General features: G+C 45.6%; 5 non-coding genes and 1 pseudogene across 5 annotated transcripts; 5 read left to right on the top strand and 1 right to left on the bottom strand.

The window, feature by feature from the left end:
- Positions 1 to 1640: 1640 nt before the first annotated feature.
- Positions 1641 to 2789, top strand: LOC120855953 (annotated as a pseudogene).
- A 4674-nt stretch (positions 2790 to 7463) lies between these two features.
- Positions 7464 to 7537, top strand: TRNAN-GUU. The gene has a single exon. It is a non-coding gene; the product is annotated as a tRNA-Asn (tRNA).
- Positions 7538 to 8142: 605 nt separating this feature from the next.
- TRNAV-CAC lies at positions 8143 to 8215 on the top strand. Its single transcript has one exon. It is a non-coding gene; the product is annotated as a tRNA-Val (tRNA).
- Positions 8216 to 8715: 500 nt separating this feature from the next.
- Positions 8716 to 8787, top strand: TRNAE-UUC. The gene has a single exon. It is a non-coding gene; the product is annotated as a tRNA-Glu (tRNA).
- A 764-nt stretch (positions 8788 to 9551) lies between these two features.
- On the bottom strand, positions 9552 to 9622 carry TRNAG-CCC. The gene has a single exon. It is a non-coding gene; the product is annotated as a tRNA-Gly (tRNA).
- A 7453-nt stretch (positions 9623 to 17075) lies between these two features.
- On the top strand, positions 17076 to 17147 carry TRNAH-GUG. Its single transcript has one exon. It is a non-coding gene; the product is annotated as a tRNA-His (tRNA).
- Positions 17148 to 21198: the final 4051 nt, after the last annotated feature.

The raw sequence follows: 21198 nt of genomic DNA, 5'->3' as shown, positions 1-21198 counted from the left end.
AAAATGAGGTGAAATCCACTTTGGGTTTTGTGCCAGGGAGGACCCCCCTTAGCTCTCCATCACCAACCGCACAGTCTGCCTAGGTTAACCAGAGTGTCCCATCCTGAGGTAAAATTTCTGCAAATAAGAGTGTTATTTTCCTTTTCTTTGCCTTCACCCTTTTCCCTTAGCCCAGAGAGGGCAGAAGGTTGTCAGGGCAGGAGGCGGGGTTTCCTGGGTCCCTTAGTTTTCTCACAGCGCTGATCACACTCCTAAGCGGCCACCACCTGTTACACGTAACGTACAAAGTGTGTCAGCGGTGGAGTGGGAATGGAGGCAGGAGAACTCTTCTTCTTCATATATTTCTGATTTGGAGAGGGGTAAGTTATTCTCACAACAAGCGTCTATTTTTTAGATTTACCATGTAAGTAAGAATAACTATTTACATACAACAGTCAGACAAACCAGCTATACTCACCTAAAAGTGAAGTCAAGGTCGCTCAGTCGCGTCCATCTCTTTGCGACCCCACAGACGGTAGCCTGCCGGGCTCCACTGTCCAAGAGATTCTCCAGGCAAGAATACTGGAGTGGGTGGCCATTCCCTTCTCCAGGGGATCTTCTGAAATCAGAGACTTAACCCGGGTCTGTTGCATTGCAGGCAGATTCTTTACCTGCTGGCCCACCAGGAAAGCCCCATACTCACCTGGGGTGACTGAAGATCAACCGCATGTGGTGGAGGACATGAGGCACGGCTCTGACACTTAGGCAGTCGCAGACTCTTTGGTCAGGTCGGTCAAGTCAGTTTCTCCCCCATTTCTTAACATATCAAACCCAGAAATTGCAGTTTAAAAAAAGGCGTACAAACATCAAGGTACCCAAGAGCACTGATTGCTGAATCATAGAGGATGTACATCCAAGTTGTCTTAAGTATAGACAGTATTTATGAACACAAAATACCACCAGACTAAATATTTACATGTAGAATAGATATAAATCCTATCATGGCTCAGAGTGATAATCTTTACTTCTGCATAGTATCCTAAAACTGTTTCTTCCCTAATCCGATACACAGAACAGAAAAAAATAGCACCTGTTTTCAGCCAGCCAAAAAACAGAGTCAGAAAGAAGCCCAGTGTTGCCTGGAGATGTATTTTGTCTCCAGAGACTGGACAGAGATTGACTCAAGGAGGAAGGAGGCGAAGGGGAGGCGGGAGGCTCTTGTTATGAGGAGGAAGTTCACAGCTCCACGGTGAGAAGATGGAACTTCTTGGAAACTCAAGATGTTGAGTGGTAAAGAACAGCACAAAGTGCTCCACCGGGAGAACATGAAGAAGGGTCAAGGTTTATGGGTACAAGGACCTGAAATGGACTCTGACTGATATAGGAAGAAAAGAAATCCCTGGGTTTTCTCGTTAGCACCACGTTGGCGCTGCTTAGAGCCCTGCGGCCATTAGCTCGGCTGTCTGTGCGCCTGTCCTGGGGAACCATCGGGTTGGAAGGACTTTTAAAAATGTGGGAGGAAAGAGCCAAAAGCGGAAGATAGCCCGATATCACCAGTCTTCTTAGCTCTACCATCGCCAGATTTTAGTTTGGAAGAATTTGAGGTTATTGAGGGCAACGGCAGATGGCAGAAATCAGACTCGGTGGAAATCTAGGTTGGCTCCAGTTGAAACAGCTTGAACCGGGTCCCTGCGACTCCCCTTCTGCACCAATTACGAGAGCGATGACATCGAAATGAGTGGGTAGAAATGAGAAGACCCAGAGTTCCCATCTTTCCTGCCCTGCTCTTCTCCATCTGCACTCTGCCTTGACCTACCCATGGGACCCCTCAAGGCATGCCAGGTACTTCCTCCAAGACCTATTTAGGGACAGGCCTTGGATATTCTGAAGCGCCTTTACATGGAGCACAAAGATGATGATGATGATGATGATGTGTCTTTTGCCAAATGGATGAGCAGCTTCTGGGGTCACGGCTGGATAGAGGAGGATGAGCGAGGACTCTGGGACCACCGTGGATCACGAGAGGCCAGTTACAGGAAAAGCTCCCTGCCCTGCCCACTTCCTGTGCTTCCCAGAATGTCATCTGCCAGCCATCCTAGAAGGTATTCTTACGAGGACCAGGGATTTCAATGTGTGGGATCACAGAAAGTGCTCAGGAGATGGGTCATTCAAGGAGCCATTGGAATCGAAAGGAAGATCCCATTCCAAAATTCAGTCATTTTCAGACTCCTTTGAACAGCAACTGTGCTTTAGAACCAAACGTTCCGTCTCTTTGGGACCTGAGAGCAGAAAGGAGAGAAATGAGAGAGAAGGCCAGTTTCTGGAAGTGAGGTCTTGCAAGAAAGTGGAGGAAAAAAGGAGCTCTAGGAAGGAAGACCGTGGAGAAGCGTACCTGCCCACCCTGTCTGAAAAAGCGCTCAAATAACCCTTTGCTTCCACACCACGACTACCGACGCTGCTGTGTTTTTTGAGTCCCAAGTCAACAGGCCCAGGAACGGTACCTGTAAGAGAGTCTGCAGATGCTGAGTGACTCAGGTGGGTGGTTGATTCAGCTGCTCCCCAAGACAGCTTGCATCATACCCCACCTGCTTTTCAGAGTATGATCTGCTCTGTTGCCCTTTTAGGGGAATAGAAAGAATAAAAGGTATTTTAATAGAATAAAGTTATTCTTGAAAATGTAAAGAGAGATATTTAAAGAGCCACCCACACATCTTCACCAACCCTTCTTCCACTAAGTAAAAGTCATTGGTGTGACTCAAAACACAAAACAAAAAAAAAGAAAAAGAAAAAGAAAAAAAAAAAAAAAGAAATCCCTGGAAAGTATGTTGAGAGATCACAGAATGGCCAGGAAACCTGGAGAACCGGGCTCTCACAAGGGGCAAGGACAGAATCAGGTGAGGTTAGAACTGGGATGGGTGGAGGTGTGTTTTCTTCCCATTTCCTCCAGCCTGCACATCGGTCCCTGACCTGCAAGCAGAGAACTGGCGATGAAGGGCGGCCGAGCTACAGCAGAGCAAACTGCAAGAGCAATCATGGGAAACTTTGTCTTGATTCTGTTTACTCAAAATCTAGAAGCAGCAAGCTAATTCAAGGTGAAATAAATAAGGGTAAGGGTTTGTCAAAAGATTCTGAGGATAATGACAATATTTATGATTTCTCTGCTTTTGACATTAGATCCAGTAGTTTCTAAACACAGGCACACCTGACAACAACAGAATGAAGTAAAATGCTCTCATTGCTCCCATTTTTACAGCAGCAAGAAGGGAAACACAAGAAGTTTTCTTTAATTTGTCGAAGGCCACATAAAGTGAAGTCGCTCAGCCCTGTGTGACTCTCTGGGACCCCATGGACCGTAGCCCACCAGGCGCCTCCATCCATGGAATTTTCCAGGCAAGAATACTGGAGTAAGTGGGTTGTCATTTCCTTCTCCAGGAGATCTTCCCGATGCAGGGATCAAACCTGGGTCTCCCGCATTGCAGACGGATGCTCTACCGTCCGAACCGGCAGGGAAGCCCCTAAGGGCACATAAGGACAGCACTATTTTTACAACCCAGAATTTGTGCACGTGAGCACAGCTTAGTTGGGTCTTTCTTCTCAAAAGGGGGTGTGTCAAGATTTCTCAGCTGTAGGGATGGGGAGAAGACCAAGAAGAGGCGAGAAGGCAAGAGAGGGAGGAGGGAAGGGTAGAAGCACAAATTCTTTTATTCTCTCCTTCCTCCCCTCTCCTTTTGCCTCCTTCATTCTTGGGTCTGCCAGCCCTCTCCCTCCTTCCCCACTCTACTACCGGACTGAAGCAATGTTCACCTCTAGGGATCCTGGCCCAAGTCTCCTGGGAGGTCTCAATGACCTCCCCACAAACCCGCCTTCCCCGCTTGGTTTTCGCCCTTTCCCGCTCCCAGGTGGACCCCACAGAACGCAGCCTACCCAGCTGGGCGCTCCACCCGGCAGGCAGTGCTCCGGAGACCTTTCCGTTGCCCACCCAATGGGGCGCTGCGAAATCCAAAAACCGGGATAAAGGCGTTTAAAACCTACTCAAACTCTTCCAGAAAATTGCAGAGGAAGGTAAACTTCCAAACTCATTCTATGAGGCCAGCATCACCCTAATACCAAAACCTGACAAAGATGCCACACAAAAAAGAAAACTACAGGCCAATATCACTGATGAACATAGATACAAAAATCCTTAACAAAATTCTAGCAATCAGAATCCAACAACACATTAAAAAGACCATACACCGCGACCAAGTGGGCTTTATCCCAGGGATGCGAGGATCCTTCAATATCCGCAAACCAATCAATGTAATACACCACATTAACAAATTGAAAAATAAAAGCCATATGATTATCTCAATAGATGCAGAGAAAGCCTTTGACAAAATTCAACATCCATTTATGATAAAAACTCTCCAGAAAGCAGGAATAGAAGGAACATACCTCAACCTAATACAAGCTACATATGACAAGCCCATTTTTGACAAACCCACGCCAAACATTATCCTCAGTGGTGAAAAATTGAAAGCATTTCCCCTAAAGTCAGGAACAAGACAAGGGTGCCCACTTTCACCATTACTATTCAACACAGTTTTGGAAGTTTTGGCCACAGCAATCAGAGCAGAAAAAGAAATAAAGGGAATCCAAATTGGAAAAGAAGAAGCAAAACTCTCAGTGTTTGCAGATGACATGATCCTCTCCATAGAAAACCCTAAAGACTCCACCAGAAAATTACTAGAGCTAATCAATGGATATAGTAAAGTTGCAGGATATAAAATCAACACACAGAAATCCCTTGCATTCCTATACCCTAATAATGCGAAAATAGAAAGAGAAATTAAGGAAACAATTCCATTCACCATTGCAATAAAAAGAATAAAATACTTAGGAATATATCTACCTAAAGAAACTAAAGACCTATATATAGAAAACTGTAAAACACTGGTGAAAGAAATCAAAGAGGACACTAATAGATGGAGAAATATACCATGTTCATGGATTGGAAGAATCAATATAGTGAAAATGAGCATACTACCCAAAGTAATTTATAGATTCAATGCAATCCCTATCAAGCTACCAACGGTACTTTTCCACAGAGCTAGAACAAATAACTTCACAGTTTGTATGGAAATACAAAAAACCTCGAATAGCCAAAGCAATCTTGAGAAAGAAGAACAGAACTGGAGGAATCAACCTGCCTGACTTCAGGCTCTACTACAAAGCCGCAGTCCTCAAGACAATATGGTACTGGCACAAAGACAGAAACATAGATCAATGGGACAAAATAGAAAACCCAGAGATAAATCCACACACCTATGGACACCTTCTCTTTGACAAAGGAGGCAAGAATATACAACGGATTAAAGACAATCTCTTTAACAAGTGGTGCTGGGAAAACTGGTCAACCACGTGTAAAAGAATGAAACTAGAACACTTTCTAACACCATACACAAAACTGAACTCAAAGTGGATTAAAGATCTAAACGTAAGACCAGAAACTATAAAACTCCTAGAGGAGAACATAGGCAAAACACTCTCCGACATAAATCACAGCAGGATCCTCTATGACCCACCTCCCAGAATATTGGAAATAAAAGCAAAAATAAACAAATGGGACCTAATTAAACTTAAAAGCTTCTGCACAACAAAGGAAACTCTAGGCGAGGTGAAAAGACAGCCTTCAGAACGGGAGAAAATAATAGCAAATGAAGCAACTGACAAACAACTAATCTCAAAAATATACAAGCAACTCCTGGAGCTCAACTCCAGAAAAATAAACGACCCAATCAAAAAAAAATGGGCCAAAGAACTAAACCGACATTTCTCCAAAGAAGACATACAGATGGCTAACAAACACATGAAAAGATGCTCACCATCACTCATTATCAGAGAAATGCAAATCAAAACCACAATGAGGTACCATTTCGCGCCAATCAGAATGGCTGCGATCCAAAAGTCTACAAGCAATAAATGCTGGAGAGGGTGTGGAGAAAAGGGAACCCTCTTGCACTGTTGGTGGGAATGCAAACTAGTACAGGTACTATGGAGAACAGTGTGGCGATTCCTTTAAAAACTGGAAATAGAACTGCCTTATGACCCAGCAATCCCACTGCTGGGCATACACACCGAGGAAACCAGAAGTGAAAGAGCCACGTGTACCCCAGTGTTCATCGCAGCACTGTTTATAATAGCTAGGACATGGAAGCAACCTAGATGTCCAACAGCAGATGAATGGATAAGAAAGCTGTGGTACATATACACAATGGAGTATTACGCAGCCATTAAAAAGAATACATTTGAATCAGTTCTAATGAGGTGGATGAAACTGGAGCCGATTATACAGAGTGAAGTAAGCCAGAAAGAAAAACACCCATACAGTATACTAACGCATATATATGGAATTTAGAAAGATGGTAACGATAACCCTGTATGCGAGATAGCAAAAGAGACACAGATGTATAGAACAGTCTTTTGGACTCTGTGGGAGAGGAAGAGGGTGGGATGATTTGGGAGAATGGCATTGAAACATGTATAATATCATATATGAAACGAATCGCCAGTCCAGGTTCAATGCAAGATACTGGATGCTTGGGGCTGGAGCACTGAGACGACCCAGAGGGATGGTATGGGGAGGGAGGAGGGAGGGGGGTTCAAGATGGGGAACACAAGTATACCTGTGGTGGATTCATGTTGATGTATGGCAAAACCAATACAATATTGTAAAGCGATTAACCTCCAATTGAAATGAATAAATTTATATTTAAAAAATTAAAAAATAAAATAAAACAGGACTGTTCACTTCGAAAACTATTCCGTATTTCCATTCTCAGGGGTCTTCATGGGACGAAGGGCTAAAGACGACAATGTATTCATCCAAGTCCTGGAGCGTCCCAGCGAGTGCCAGACTCTGTCCTGGGCGTGCTGACACAGGGCGACCATCCCCGCGACCAATGTGCTTAGTCGCTAAGTCCTGTCCGACTCTTTGCGACCCCGTGGACTTAGCCCGCCAGGTTTCTCGGCCCTTGGGGATTCTCCAGGCAAGAATACTGGAGTGGGTTGCATGCCCTCCTCCAGGGGATCTTCCCAAACCAGGGATTGACCCCGGGTGTCCTGCATTTCAGGCGGATTCTTACGGTCTGAGCCCCCAGGGAAGCCCACTCTGGTGGAAACCGCCTGGTGGACGCAGGAAGCCGAAGCCCAACCTCGGCCCCGGAGGCCTTTGCCAGGGGGGGCAAACTCATTCGTTGGGTGTAGGCGAGGAAACGGGAAGAGCCATCATGGGAGCCCAACGGGTGTTCAGCTGTCCTTGGATCTATTTCGGTTCAAACCCGGAAGGTTCGAGGCCTAGATGGCGGTTTCTCCCGGGGTGCTGGCATCTGTGGCGGGTAGGGGGCAGGAAAATGGCACCGTTTCTCCAGGGAACTGAGCGCTCACCCTAGGAATGCGTTAAGTAGGTCTACTCCAGAGAGAGTCCAAAAGAATCCTGTACCGCTGTCTCTGTGGCGCAATCGGTTAGCGCGTTCGGCTGTTAACCGAAAGGTTGGTGGTTCGAGGCCACCCAGGGACGGTGGGGGGTGCCATTTTAGGCAACACCAAAGAGACTCCCTTTTGCCAGGAGGACACCGGAGAAGTGATGCGCCCAACGGACTTTCAGAGAAAGAGCACAGGAGTCAGGTGCAAAGGAACCGCGGGGAGGGCGCGTCCCGGGTGGACCGGAAGCGTCGGTCATTCCTGAGAGCCCGGAGCGCTGATCGCCGGCGCCGAGAAGAGGACCACCGAGGCGCGGGTCCGCAGCCCGGGAGGGGCGGCTTCCACACCGCTGGGTTTCGGGGTCACCTGGGGCTCGGGCGCACCCACCGTCCCCGCCTCCCGCGGCTGCCGGGAGCTGGGGAGTCGGCGGGGGCGACCCCTGAACTCAGGGTGCGCAGCCGAGGATCTGAGGATTCTGCGTTGGGCGCGGGGCCCCGAAGGCCACCTGTGGGGGCCCGAGGGGCCTCACTTCAGGGGAGAGGGGGAACCCTAAAGCAGGGCCCTCGGGAGCCGCCGTCTCCCTGCCTGAGAGAGCTTGGGGCTTCAAGGTTCCTCTTGGAGTCTGAAGAGTGGGTGGTGTGGTTCGTGGTGGCGGGACCTCGGGATTTCATGGATACAGTGTTCAGGAGTAGAGATTGTCCCGTTTCCGTAGTGTAGTGGTTATCACGTTCGCCTCACACGCGAAAGGTCCCCGGTTCGAAACCGGGCGGGAACAGGCTTCCTCCTTCTTTTTCCCCTCCCGGAGATGTGCCTTCTCATTGGCAAAACCAACAGGCGCGAAAGGCACGGGGCGCGGCAGGGGACGCAGCTGGAGGAAGAGTCGGTGACCACCTGCAAGTCTCTTTATTCAGCGCTAGGAGATCTGGAGGTGGACGGATCCGCTCACCACCCCGCCACTCGTCACCGAGCCTGACGACAGAGAAAACCGAGGTTCACAAAGAGAGCAAGACCTGGGCTCGGCAGCACGCAGCGCTACCGCTAGACCAGGAGGGACCCAGTCCGCTACTTTGTGTCCTTGCCCCAGAGCAAAAGCGACGCCCAGGAAACGAGACGTGAAGGGCGATGAGCCGCGAGGGCAGGGCTGGGAGCCCTTGCACAGCTGCACACAGCCCTGGGCCGCTGCGACGTTGCCTTTCCAGCTTGCTGACTTTCTGAAGGGTCATCTTCCACTCACCTTTCACCTGGACAGGCTAAACAAGCCTAGTTCCCTACGGCTCCCTGGTGGTCTAGTGGCTAGGATTCGGCGCTTTCACCGCCGCGGCCCGGGTTCGATTCCCGGTCAGGGAAATCTTTCTTTCTTCCAGCGTCTGCACGCTCACGAGTCTCTCTCTTCCTGCCCAGATCGGGACTGTATTTTGCTTAAAGGTCCAGTGCAGAACATTTCTGCACAGAGTTTCTAAATGCCGCTGAGTGCGGGCCTCAGGGTCCTGGACCTCAGGCTGGCTGTTGGAGCTGAGATGCCATGAACAGCCTGGGCTGGCCAGCTCTGGCCTCCACTCTTTTCTCCTGGCGTCGTAAACCCAGAGTCTTACTTCACAGAATTTCCATTCAAAGAGAACGTGAGGCTTCCGTTCCAAAAATTCATTAAAATCCCAAACCAAAAGCTTTTGTAAGATACCAAAAGTTTGCAAGAATACGAACATCCTATATTCTGTACCTAAGTGCCCAGTTAACATCACATTCTTTCTTTGGATAAGAGTTATGACATCACTTGATAGTAACGTGCCGATATCTCGGGATTGTTCCTTTCCTTTGGCCTCCCTCTCAAAGCTAACTTCTGTGGGACCTGTCTTCCAAGGCCACGGAACAGCTTTAACCGTCCGGAAGAGGGCCCTCTTGGCCCTTCAGGCACCTGGAATCCGCTCTCTGTAGGATGTAGAGAAGGTATACATGTGTTAGTCGCTCAGTCCTTTTGGACTTTTTGCCATCCCTTGGACCGATTATTCCAGGCAAGAATACTGCAGTAGGTTGCCATTTCCTTCTCCAGGGGAATCTCCCAGCCCAGGTCTCCTGTATTGCACCAGCGAGGACCAAAAGGAACACAACCACAATGCATTGGCCGGGAATCGAACCCGGGTCTCCCGCGTGGGAGGCGAGAATTCTACCACTGAACCACCAATGCCGCTGTAGAGAGGATCTTTGCAAGGCTAACCTAGATGGAGGTTTATTCAGGCCTTTCTCAAGTGCAGGCCAGTCATGCCCTGCGCTTGTAGGACGGTCTAGGCTTTCATCCTCCGCCCTCCGCGGCACCGGCTGCCCTCTGCCCTCTGGCCTCCTGCGGGTTGCTTTGGCGGGCACTCAGGTGTGCTTTGGATCCGTCTGAGTGGTGGAACCGCCGGGTGCTCGTGCTCACTGGCTCAGTCTTGTCCAACTCTTTGCGACCCCTTGGACTCTAGCCCACCAGGCTCCTCTGTCCATGGGATTTCCACGCTCCTTTGCTAGAAACCCATCGAGGCAGTACAGCTGCCCCCTTGGCTCCTGCCTGGCTCCCGGTGCCCTGCAGGGAGCATAAAGTGTTCTGTCAGGACACAGAGGTGAAGAATCCTTCCCTGTGGTTGGAGGATGAGAGAACCAGATGGGAAAGGCTGCAAAGCGAGGGGAATATTCTCAAAAGCTTCCCAGAACTGCTGTGTGGGTGCTGTCGGTTGGGTGGCTGCCCTAGGACAATAATGCTTAGTCTTGTGTTCTGGCCTTGACCCAGTCCCAGGTCCAGTCTGAATTCAAGCACAGAGGCACCCTGCTTTCCAACACATATGTCATTCAGCCTCTCTCCAAAGCGGAGTTCTGAACCACCGTTTCTATCTCAGTGAATAGCAACCACGTCGGTCTTTTTTTTTTCCTTTAACTTTGTTTTGCTGAAATGTAACTCAGGAATATAAAAAAGGTTTAGCTTTAGATAAATTAGTGCTCTCCATGCTACAAACAAGAATGAAATTCAAGTTGATAATAAGGATGAATCTCGAATACTTTTAACACGCTAGAGAATTCTAATAGCTGATGTATAATTACATAGAAAATGTTTGTCCTGTCATGCTCCCAGAGATGACTCCTGGTACGCACCACACTGCTTTAATAATTTTAGAATTATTAGAATTATTGGAATATAAATTAGCACATCTGTTTAGGGAAAACTAAGAACAGAAAGAGATGCCTTCAGTTTCTAGCAAAGGTGCAGTGACAGAAATCAGATTAACCCTCCTTCCTAAATCTCACTCTCCACCTTTGTCCCACTCTCAAAGGAACAAAAAGCCAAAAAAAAAACACACATGAAATACTAGCTTCTAAGACACTGGAAATCAGGCAGCAAAAGATAGCAAGCTCTGAGAGGTGACTTTCAGATTTATTATTATTTATAAAGTTTAAAATTATGTGTCCCAGTAAATTAAATATGCCCTATAATATCTTTTAAATCAGGATTAAGTCTTTTGAGTCTCAAAATCATAGTGACTTAATTATTCCCCTTTCAATTTGGGGTCAATGTTTTTAGCTATCATCTAATATGTACTTCTAAGTAGCATTTATCTGCCACGATTCAGCTCAATTTATGATTTTAAGATCTATCATTAACTTTAAGTTCTTTGACTGACATTAAATTGGTTGAATTAATGTATAATCTTTGCCTGGAGAATTTCTATTATATTTAAGGTAGAAATAACAAAACACTGTTTAAATATAATGCTGCCCATATTTTTATAGATTATATATAGAGGGGCTATACGTTAACAGCTTAAGAGAATGTGTGGGTACCTTTAGGAGATATTCCTGAGTGTAACCATAATGTCACTTGAGTCCATACAACACATGGACTCTCTAAGCTGAGAAGTAAGGACCTGTTGTTTACATGAGGTACTCATTTATTTGTTAAAAATTCCTGATTCTTAGTTACCTGCCTTCTAGATCTCAAGTCACCATTTTTCCATGTGCTATGTAATTCTTTTTTTTACCCACTGCTGGGGTCCTTAGGTGCTGGCAGGCAGATGAACCTGAGAACATGACAGGTTGTTCTCCTGCTGTGATTGTATCTGTGTGTGTGTATGTGTGAGTGAGATTCTTATTCTTGATGCCTCCTGGTGTGAATGCACCAAGGAGTGGGACCTTGACTTTGCTCCTGATGCCAGTTTTCCTGGAGAAGGGCCTGGGACCTGGTGAGCACCTAGTAAGTGCTTGCTGACTGAAGGACTCCTAATGCACATTTGCAGAAAACTGATGAGGAGGATAGAAAGTGGGTAAGATCCACAGCAGCCTAGAGTATAAGGGACAGAGAGAGACAGAAGGGCACACACTCCAAGAGGGTGAGAGAGGGGCAGAGAGAAATGTCCTAGAACCCAGAGACATCCTCGACTGAGTACGGAAAATCCAAAGAGCTCTTGTTTCCTCCTGAGCTTCAACTGAGGAATCGGTGGAAGGAGAACCAAGAACTCTAAGGATCCAGGTTTGTACAAGATGTATTACCGGTGCAGGATTCTGTAGCTTGCAACAATTTGTCTCAAATGAGATAATTTTTCTGGATGTAGCCATGTACCGTCGAGATATCATACAGAGAGTCTCGGGCTTGCAAATGTACCTGTATGTTGGAGGGAGACCCCACATTAGATTGTGTGCATCCAACCAAAGCCAAAATGCAAATCATAAAGGGAAGGGAAGAGGGTAAATGTCTGGGACCAGTGGGCTTTTTTTTTTTTTTTTTTTTTTAACTCCTGTAATCCATAAGCTGCTCTGCAAGAGGCTCTCCAGAGTCATTCTGGCTGGTCTTGTCTGGACTCAATGACTTGGTCACCACTGAAAACAGTTACAATTATTAGAATACTTTCCAATCAGCTTGGAAGTTTAGCTGCTGAATATGTGCAATCTCTGGGAAATGCACACATTGTCTTTTCGTTGTACCTGCCGCTAAGTTCAGTCAGTAGGGCACAAATCCCTTTGTTAGAGTAACAGATGGGTGTATTGACAATTTCTTGTGATGGCAAGACCGTGAAGAAAAAGACTCTTTCCTTGAGTCGGCAAAATACATTGGAATATAAATTAGCACATCTATTTAGGGAAAACTAAGAACAGAAAGAGATGCCTTCAGTTTCTAGCAAAGGTGCAGTGACAGAAATCAGATTAACCCTCCTTCCTAAATCTCACTCTCCACCTTTGTCCCACTCTCAAAGGAACAAAAAGCCAAAAAAAAAAAAAAAAAACAACACACATGAAATACTAGCTTCTAAGACACTGGAAATCAGGCAGCAAAAGATAGCAAGCCCTGAGAGGTGACAAACAAACAAGATGAGTCTTGCCATGGGCCCGGCTTCCTGCTTTCAGTGAGTTCCCAGGCTCGGCACCAAGAGGAGGATTTGAGGTCAATCCACTGGACTCAAGAAGCTGAGTGTTGGTGAAGAGCAAGGCAGCTGGAGTTCACAGGACAAAGATCCAGTGATTCTTATTTGCAAAGAAGAAGTAGAGGCACAGATGTAGAAAACAAAGGTATGGATATCAAGGGGGGAACTGGAAAGTTAAGGATTTGCCTGTATACGCTATTGATGCTATGTATACAGTAAATAACAAACGGGAACCTACTCTGTGGTATAGGGAAATACTGGATGCTCTGTGGTTACCTAAATGAGAAGGAAATCCAAAAAAAAGAGGGGAATATATGTATAGCTGATTCTCTTTGCTATTATCACAACATCGTAAAACAGCTATACTTCAATAAAAGTTAATAATAAAAGAAAGAAACATGAAGAAAGGTCCAGTGATGAGAGAGAGTGGGAGAGAGAGAGAATGCTGGGATATGAAAGGGTCTCCCTCGAGTACTCAGCAGAGTCCTGATGGGGTATCTTATGAAGAAAGTGCCTGAGGCCAAGGAAAGAACCTTTTAAAAAGATCCTGGTGCAATGCCTGGTGCTCACACGGGACAAGCAATTGTATTCGATCCCCCCAGACAGACTGGACTACTCCTCACTCATGGGCCATTGGGAAGAACATTCAGAAAACTCTTGTTACAGTATTGGGAATAAGCAGCTCTAGACTGACCTACCTAAAAAATCATGAAAGGAAGATCCAAAGGGATCAAACCATTTACAAGTCACTCAAATGTACCCCAGATAAAACTCAAGAAGATTCGTAAGAATACCAAAATAGCCAGTGCCCCAAATGGGAAATGCTGACAATGCTTGGCCTCCAATCAAAGGATGCCAGTCATGCAAAGAGGCAGGAAAATGACAGGTAAGGAGGAGACGAATGAATGAATGAAATTGAACCAGAAGGGACACAATGTAAAAATCTGCAGAGAAGACTTTAACAGTTATCATGATGGCATACATATGTCCAAAATGCTAATTAGAAACATAGAACATACAAAAATGGCAAGAAAAATCAAACTTTAGAGCTGAAAACTATAACATCCAATGCAATAAATTCACCAGATTGAAGAGCAGATTAGACATGGCAGAAAACAACAAAAACAAGATTATGGAACACAAAGCAATGAAAAACTGCTCACAATATCCAAATGGAAACTCACTGTCAAAATAAAATGCTTTTAATGAACATAGTGTCATTGAATAGTCGTCGTCTTTCCGTTGCTAACCTGCGTTTGACTCTTTGTGACTCCATTGACTGCAGCACTCCAGGCCTCCCAGTCCCTCAGTATCTCTCAGAGTTTGCCCAAGTTTGTGTTCGTTGAGTCGGTGATGCCATCCATCTCATCCTCTGTTGCCCTTTTCTCCTTCTGCCTTCAAACTTTCCCAGCGTCAGGGACTTCTCCAAGGAGTCTGCTCTTCTCATCAGGTGGCCAAAGTATTGGAGTTTCAGCATCATCCTTCCAATGAGTTTTCAGGGTTGATTTCCTTTAGGATTGACTGGTTTGATCTCCTCAGCATCCAAGGGACTTTCAAGAGTCTTCTCTAGCACCACAGTTCAAAAGCATCAGTTCTTCAACCTTCTGCCTTCTTTATCGTCCACCTCTCACATTGGTACATGACTACAAGAAAGATCACAGCTTTGACTATATGGACCTTTGTGGGCAAAGTGATGTCTTTGCTTTTTAATACACTGTCTAGGTTTGTCATAGCTTTCCTTCCAAGAAGCAGGTGTCTTCTAATTTCGTGGCTGCAGTCACCATCCACAGTGATTTTAGAGCCCAAGCACAGAAAATTTGTCACTGCTTCCACATTTCCCCCTTCTATTTGCCATGAAGTGATGGGGCTGGGCGCCATGGTCTTAGTTTTTTTAATATTGGGTTTTAAGCTGGCTTTTTCACTCTCCTCTTTCACTCTCATCAAGAGGCTCTGTAGTTCCTCTTTGCTTTCAGCCACTAGAGTGGTGTCATCTGCATACCTGAGGTTGCTGATATTTCTCCCAGCAATCTTGATTCCAGCTTGTAACTCCTCCAGCCTGGCATTTCCCCTGATGTGCTCTGCATACAAGTTAAATAAACAGGGAGACAGTAAACAGCCTAGAGGTACTCCTTTCTCAATTTTGAGCCAGTCAGTTGATCCGTATAAGGTTCTAACTGTTGCTTGTTGACCTGCATACAGGTTTCTCAGGAGACAGGTAAGATGGTCTGGTACTCTCATCTCTTTTAGAGTGTTCCACAGTTTGTTATGATCCACACAGTCAAAGGCTTTAGTGAAGTGGAAGAAACAGAAGTAGATGTTTTTTTCTGGAATTCCCTTGCTTTGTCTATGATCCAGCAACTGTTTGCAATTCGATCTCTGCTTCCTCTGCCTTTTCTAAACCCAGCTTGTACATCTGGAATTTCTCGATTCAAGTTGAATGCTGAAGCCTAGCTTGAAGGATTTTGAGCATAACCTTACTAGCATGGGAAGTGAGCACAATCGTCCAGTACTTTGAACATTCTTTAGCACTGCCCATTGAATGGTAGCACATCATTGAAAGACCTGATACATGGGTGACTGATGCTCCTGAAAATACCCAGGGACGAGAAACAGTCTTTGGAGGAACAATGTCAGATAATTCCAATCGTAGTAAAGATTATAAACCCACCGATCCAAGGAGCCAAAGGAACAAAATGAATGAGCACAACAGCACGGAAAAAACACATCTGGTCGCATCATAATTAAAGTGCTCAAAGCCATTGAGAAAGCATACAGTCCCCGAGGGACCAGAGGAAAAAGACCGGATACATATAGAAACAAAAGTACACATGTCAGATTTCATCAGAAGCATAGATGTGAGGGACTTCCCAGGTGGTCCAGTGGTTAAGACTTTGCCTTCTTGGTGTGAGTTGGATCCCTGGTTGCAGAGCTAAGACACAACAGGCCTCATGGCAAAAAATAATAATAATAAAAATAAAAACATGAAGCAGAAGCCATATTGTAACAAATCTAATAAAGACGAAAAAGAGAGAGAGGAGGAGAGAGAAGCATGGAAGTTATAAGACAGTGGAGCAGCCTCTTCAAAGGACAGAAGCCAAAAAAGTCAAGGTGGAATTCTATTCACTAGCCACCTTTAAAGTCCTTCAATATGAAGGTGAATAATGACCATTACAGACATACAAATGCTGAAAGACTTCAGCAGCAGCAGACCCACTATACAAGGAATGCTAAAGGAATCCTCCAGGAAGAGCACCACCACATGGAAATCTGGATGTACGCACAGGGAGGAAGGAAAAGAGAAATGGTATCTGTATGGGGAAAATAAAAGATTTTTAATATAAATCTCTATAGAAATATGTAACTGATTAAAAAACAGAACAGTGGATTTGTTACATGCTCAGTAAAGGAGAAGCGTAAAGAAATATGGTTACTGGTTTCACTGCTTCAGGAAATTCTGGACTCCCAGTGGCCTAGCCAACCTCCTGTGCATCAGAGACGCCGGACAGGAGGGTAGCAGTAGAGGAGCCCTTTTGCCTTTCCCGGAAAGGTTGCGCAGCGTAGAAAGAACCACACAGCTTTTCAGTGTTTCAGGGAAGGCTTTCCCAAGGTGTGTTCAGAACAACCAACCTTTCCGTGAACAGCCAAAGGCACTAACATGGCGCCACAGAGACACGCTCGAGTAAGATACTTCTCATCCCCATCGATGGGTAATCATCCGCTTCCACGACCGGTGGAGCCACACACATTTCCGAGGGCAGAAACGCGCCAGAGACGCCCCGGGCCGGAGCCGAGGGGCCCAGAGGGGAAGCTGGACACCGGGTGGGCTCCGTACTGGTTCTTTCGGTTCTTTGCTCCGCCTTCACCCGACCGTCTGCACCGCTGGTGTTGCCTTCCCTCGGCTCGGCCGCGGTCGGTGGGGCGGGAGCCGGAACCAGCTAATGGGGAAGGTGGATCCAAAGGGACGAGTGCGAAGAGCTGGAAAAGAAGCCGGCGAGGTGGGGACGAGGACAGCCAGACTTCCCAGAAGGAACGTGCCGCATCCGGGGAGATGAGAATTGGTGTCTGGTTTGATTTTGTTCCCTTTTGTCATAACAGATCAGAATTGAGAGGAAGAGCGGGGAAACCGATGATCGAGCAGGAAAGAGAGAAAACGAATCCCTGCAATTTCCAAGAACAAAGCAGCGCAACGATCGAAATCAGTTTACGTCAAAGGACAGACATTACAGACCGTTCTCATCGCTTGGTATGTGGCACGCCGTGATCGTATAGTGGTTAGTACTCTGCGTTGTGGCCGCAGCAACCTCGGTTCGAATCCGAGTCACGGCATGACCTCCGTGTTACACGTGGCGTCTGACTTCTTTTTCTTCAACACGGTAATAGTCTACGCTGGGTTCTCCAACATGTGACGGCCCGTTCTATCCAAGAAGAAAAAATTATTAAGGTGTATTCACAGAATAAGAGGCACAAATCATTAATGAACAGCTATTTGATGTGAAATAATCACCAAGATCAAGACGTACCAAAAACATGTTTTTAAGACGTACAAAATGTTTTTATCAACCAGGTATGGAAGATACACTTTGATACATGGATGAAGCCCTTTGACACGTTTTCCAGGTAATGCCTATCCATCCCCTGCTACTTTAAACTATTGAGTCTGTCCTTTCCTCAGTTCACCTGAATGAATATAGACATTTTACTACATAGGGATTATCAAGCAGAAATTCTGAAGTAAGTTTCACCCTAGTAGGGAAATCACAGAGGTCAGAACGCCGGGAAGACAACAAGGGACAAGACGTTCCATTGGAGAAAGCACCTTCAGGATCACCGTATCTCTGCTGCCAGCTAACTATAAGCATGGACCCCTCGGGCCACCATCTTTCACTCAGGGTCCCCCTCCTCCCCTCACCCACCCTTACCAAATCACTCCCTGCCAAGTCATTCTAGCAAAGATCTCCCAATCCTCCCGCCCCTCCTCACACAGGCAGAGCACACTCTCACCCACCGGACTCACCGCCTTTCATCAGCTCTTCCGAACCACATACACGCACAGCCACTGTTGCTGCCTCAGCTACCGCTGCCTCGCTGCCTCGGCAGGCTTCGTCCACACCCTTGGCCCCCATCCACCAGCCGCGCTCCCTCGCTCACCTCTTGCCCTACAGTGGGCATAACATTTGTCCTAACAGGTCTTCTGAGCGAGCTTCCAAGGGAAAAGGGTGCCCGCCCACTACCTGGTAGAGACCACGGGGATTCCAAACAACAGCAGCTGGAGAGTCAGGGCATTTCCCTGGATCACCATCCTATTGATATTCTGATGTTGATTTTTACATGACCCATCTGCTTATGCTGCTGATAACAGTTTTCCCTTTATGGTAGTGAGATGAATTGGCTGTTCAGAGTACTCAGGGAAATGAATGTGAAGGAATAGGTTGAAAGAGAATATTTTAGAAACATGTTCTGCACTTGCTCAACTGAAAGTGGGTGGAGATGGTAAAAGCCTGGGAGGCTGGGCACATCCACTATTGCCGGGCCAGTCATTGGATCTAAACCTGTCGACACTGGGAATACCCTGAGCCTGGGTCTCTGTCTCTGAGAGACACTTAGGAAACTCCATCTACACCTCATCGACGGACCACAGCACCTGGTTCCCTTTTCCTGTGAAGCCTAAGCCAGGGATCACAAAGGTAATATTTTAATGACCAAAAGCTATAAGAAAATACTCTTGACATATTTACTCATTCGGGAAATAAACGTCATACTTATAAAGAGATATCATTACACAGCCTCCAGCATGACTGCTTTTTTAAAAATTCGTACACTAAGTGCCGACAAATGTGGAGCAACTGCACCTGTAGTAGTCAGTTCAAAATCATTCTAGAAGACCGTTGGCAGTTTCTAATACAGTTAATCTTGTACCTACGTCATGACCCAGCAACTGTAGTACTTCTATGAATGCACGATATACAAAAACTTGGTATGGAATATTCACCAAGAACACCAGTTAACACCAAAAAACCCTAACAAAATTACTCCAATAATACCAAAAGTAATGAAGTAGGTATAACACTATGAATATGGTTAATGAACAAAATGTTGCATGAAAGCAAAGTCAGTTCCCAAAAATGTAGCTTCCTTCATTTGAATTTCAAGAGCAGGCAGCAGTACACTATTGCGGTGGACCTCAGAATGGTAATAAAATAAGCGATCTAGTGTAGGAATTGCCTAGAAAGTGGCTCAAGTGACATTTCAAGGGTGGGGGAAATTTTCTACACCTTGATCTGGGTGCTGATTACGTGTGCAAAAATTCAACAAACTGTGCCTATAGTTCAATGACTTGCTGTTTCTGTAAAAATCAGTGGATGGTGGACGGAAAGGAGCCGGTCTAGACCATGATGACTAGTTTGCATTTTATTGTAAACCTCTTAAATACGCCTTCTCCTTTAGTGTAAGAAAAACCTCACTGATATTAGAAATATCTTTACCGGAAAACAACAACAACAATGACCGTGTTATTTTGTTAGTGTAAACTACAGACAAGGCTCCATGAAGGGCAGTCTTTAAACTTTGGGGATGTGTCCTGCTCAACAGTGAGACAAGCAGTTGTTCTAGGTTTTGCTTTGACTGGCAGGTTTGTGCGCTGTGGGATTTACTCCTCTTCTTGCTGCATTTTGCTCCCAGGCCAGTGGCAAATTCTGCTGTCCCACCACTGCTAGGGGGCCTAGCTGGTGCTGGAATTAAAAGTAAATGGATAGAATATTATTCAACCCAAAAAATAAATAAATTAAAAGAATGAAGTAATGCCAATTACAGCAACATGAATGGACCAAGAGATTGTCATCCTAGTGAAGTAAGCCAGGCAGAGAAAGACAAATATCATATGACGTCGCTTATATGAGAAATCTAAAAAACAAAACTAAAACTGATACAAATGAACATATGTACAAAACGGAAATAAACCCACCGACATAGAAAACAACATTATGGTTACTAAAGGGGAAAGGGGGAGGGACAAATTAGAAGTGTGGGATTAACATATACACACTACTACTATGCAGAAAACAGATAACCAACAGGCACCTAGGGTATAGCCAGGGACCTATACTCAATATTTTGTAATAATCTGTAAGGAAAAATAATCTGAACCAAAACAAGATGGATATGTGTGTATAACTGAATCACTTTGTCGTACACCTGCAACAAACACAACATTGAAAATCAACTATAAGTCAAACTAAGAAAAAGAAAAAAGGCAAATGGCAAGACAGGCTATAGACACTACCTTGCCTTAGCCCGGATCTGAACCAAGGTGGCTGCTGCCACAGTGCAGCACTTACACTCTACGGTTACAATACACAACGTGCACACGGGTTTTGCTGTTTTATTTGTGGACACCAACAGAAGTTTGGGCTTTTCTCTCTTTCATGCTCTTCTCTGATTCTCCCTCCGAGTTTTGCCAAGAGAACGTGCCGGTCATAAACACTCTCTTCAAACAACACAAGAGACGACTCTATACACGGACATCACTAGATGGTCAATACCAAAACCACACTGGTTCTATTCTTTGCAGCCCGGAGATGGAGAAGCTCTATTGCCAAAGTCAGACTTAAATTGAAGAAAGTAGGGAAAACCACTAGGCCATTCAGGTATGACCTAAATCAAATCCCTTACGACTGATTATACAGTGGAAGTGACAGATTCAAGGGATTAGATCTGATAGACAGAGTGCCTGGCGGACTATGGATGGAGGTTTGCAACACTGTACAGGAGGCCTTGATCAAAACCATCCCCAAGAAAAAGAAAAGAAAAATGCTCATAATGGTTGTCTGAAGAGGCCTTATAAATAGCTGAGAAAAGAAGAGAAGCAAAAGGCAGAGAAAAGGAAAGATACACCCAAATGAATGCAGAGTTCCAGAGAATAGCAAGGAGAGATAAGAAAGCCTTCCCAAGTGAACAGTGCAAAGAAATAGAGCAAAACAATTAAAATGGGAAAGACTAGAGATCTCTTCAAGAAAATTAGAGATACCAAGGGAACATTTCATGCAAAGATGGGCACAATAAAGGACGGAAACAGAAGCAAGAGATATTAAGAAGAAGTGGCAAGAATACACAGGAGAACTATAAAAAAAGATTTTCATGACACAGATAACCGGGATGGGGTGATCACTCAGCTAGAGCCAGACATCTTGGAGTGCGAAGTCAACACAGGGACTTGGGAAGCATCACTGCAAACAAAGCTAGTGGAGGTGGTAGAATTCCAGCTGAGCTATTTCAAATCCTAAACGATGATGCTGTTTAATTGCTGCACTCGTTTGCCAACAAATTTGGAAAATTCAGCAGTGGCCACAGGACTGGAAAAGGTCAGTTTTCATCCCAATCC

This window comes from Oryx dammah, unplaced genomic scaffold (genome assembly GCF_014754425.2).
Source record: "Oryx dammah isolate SB20612 unplaced genomic scaffold, SCBI_Odam_1.1 HiC_scaffold_28, whole genome shotgun sequence".
Taxonomy (NCBI): domain Eukaryota; kingdom Metazoa; phylum Chordata; class Mammalia; order Artiodactyla; family Bovidae; genus Oryx; species Oryx dammah.
Note: the sequence above shows the minus strand (reverse complement) of the source record. Positions and strands in the feature narration are given on the sequence as shown.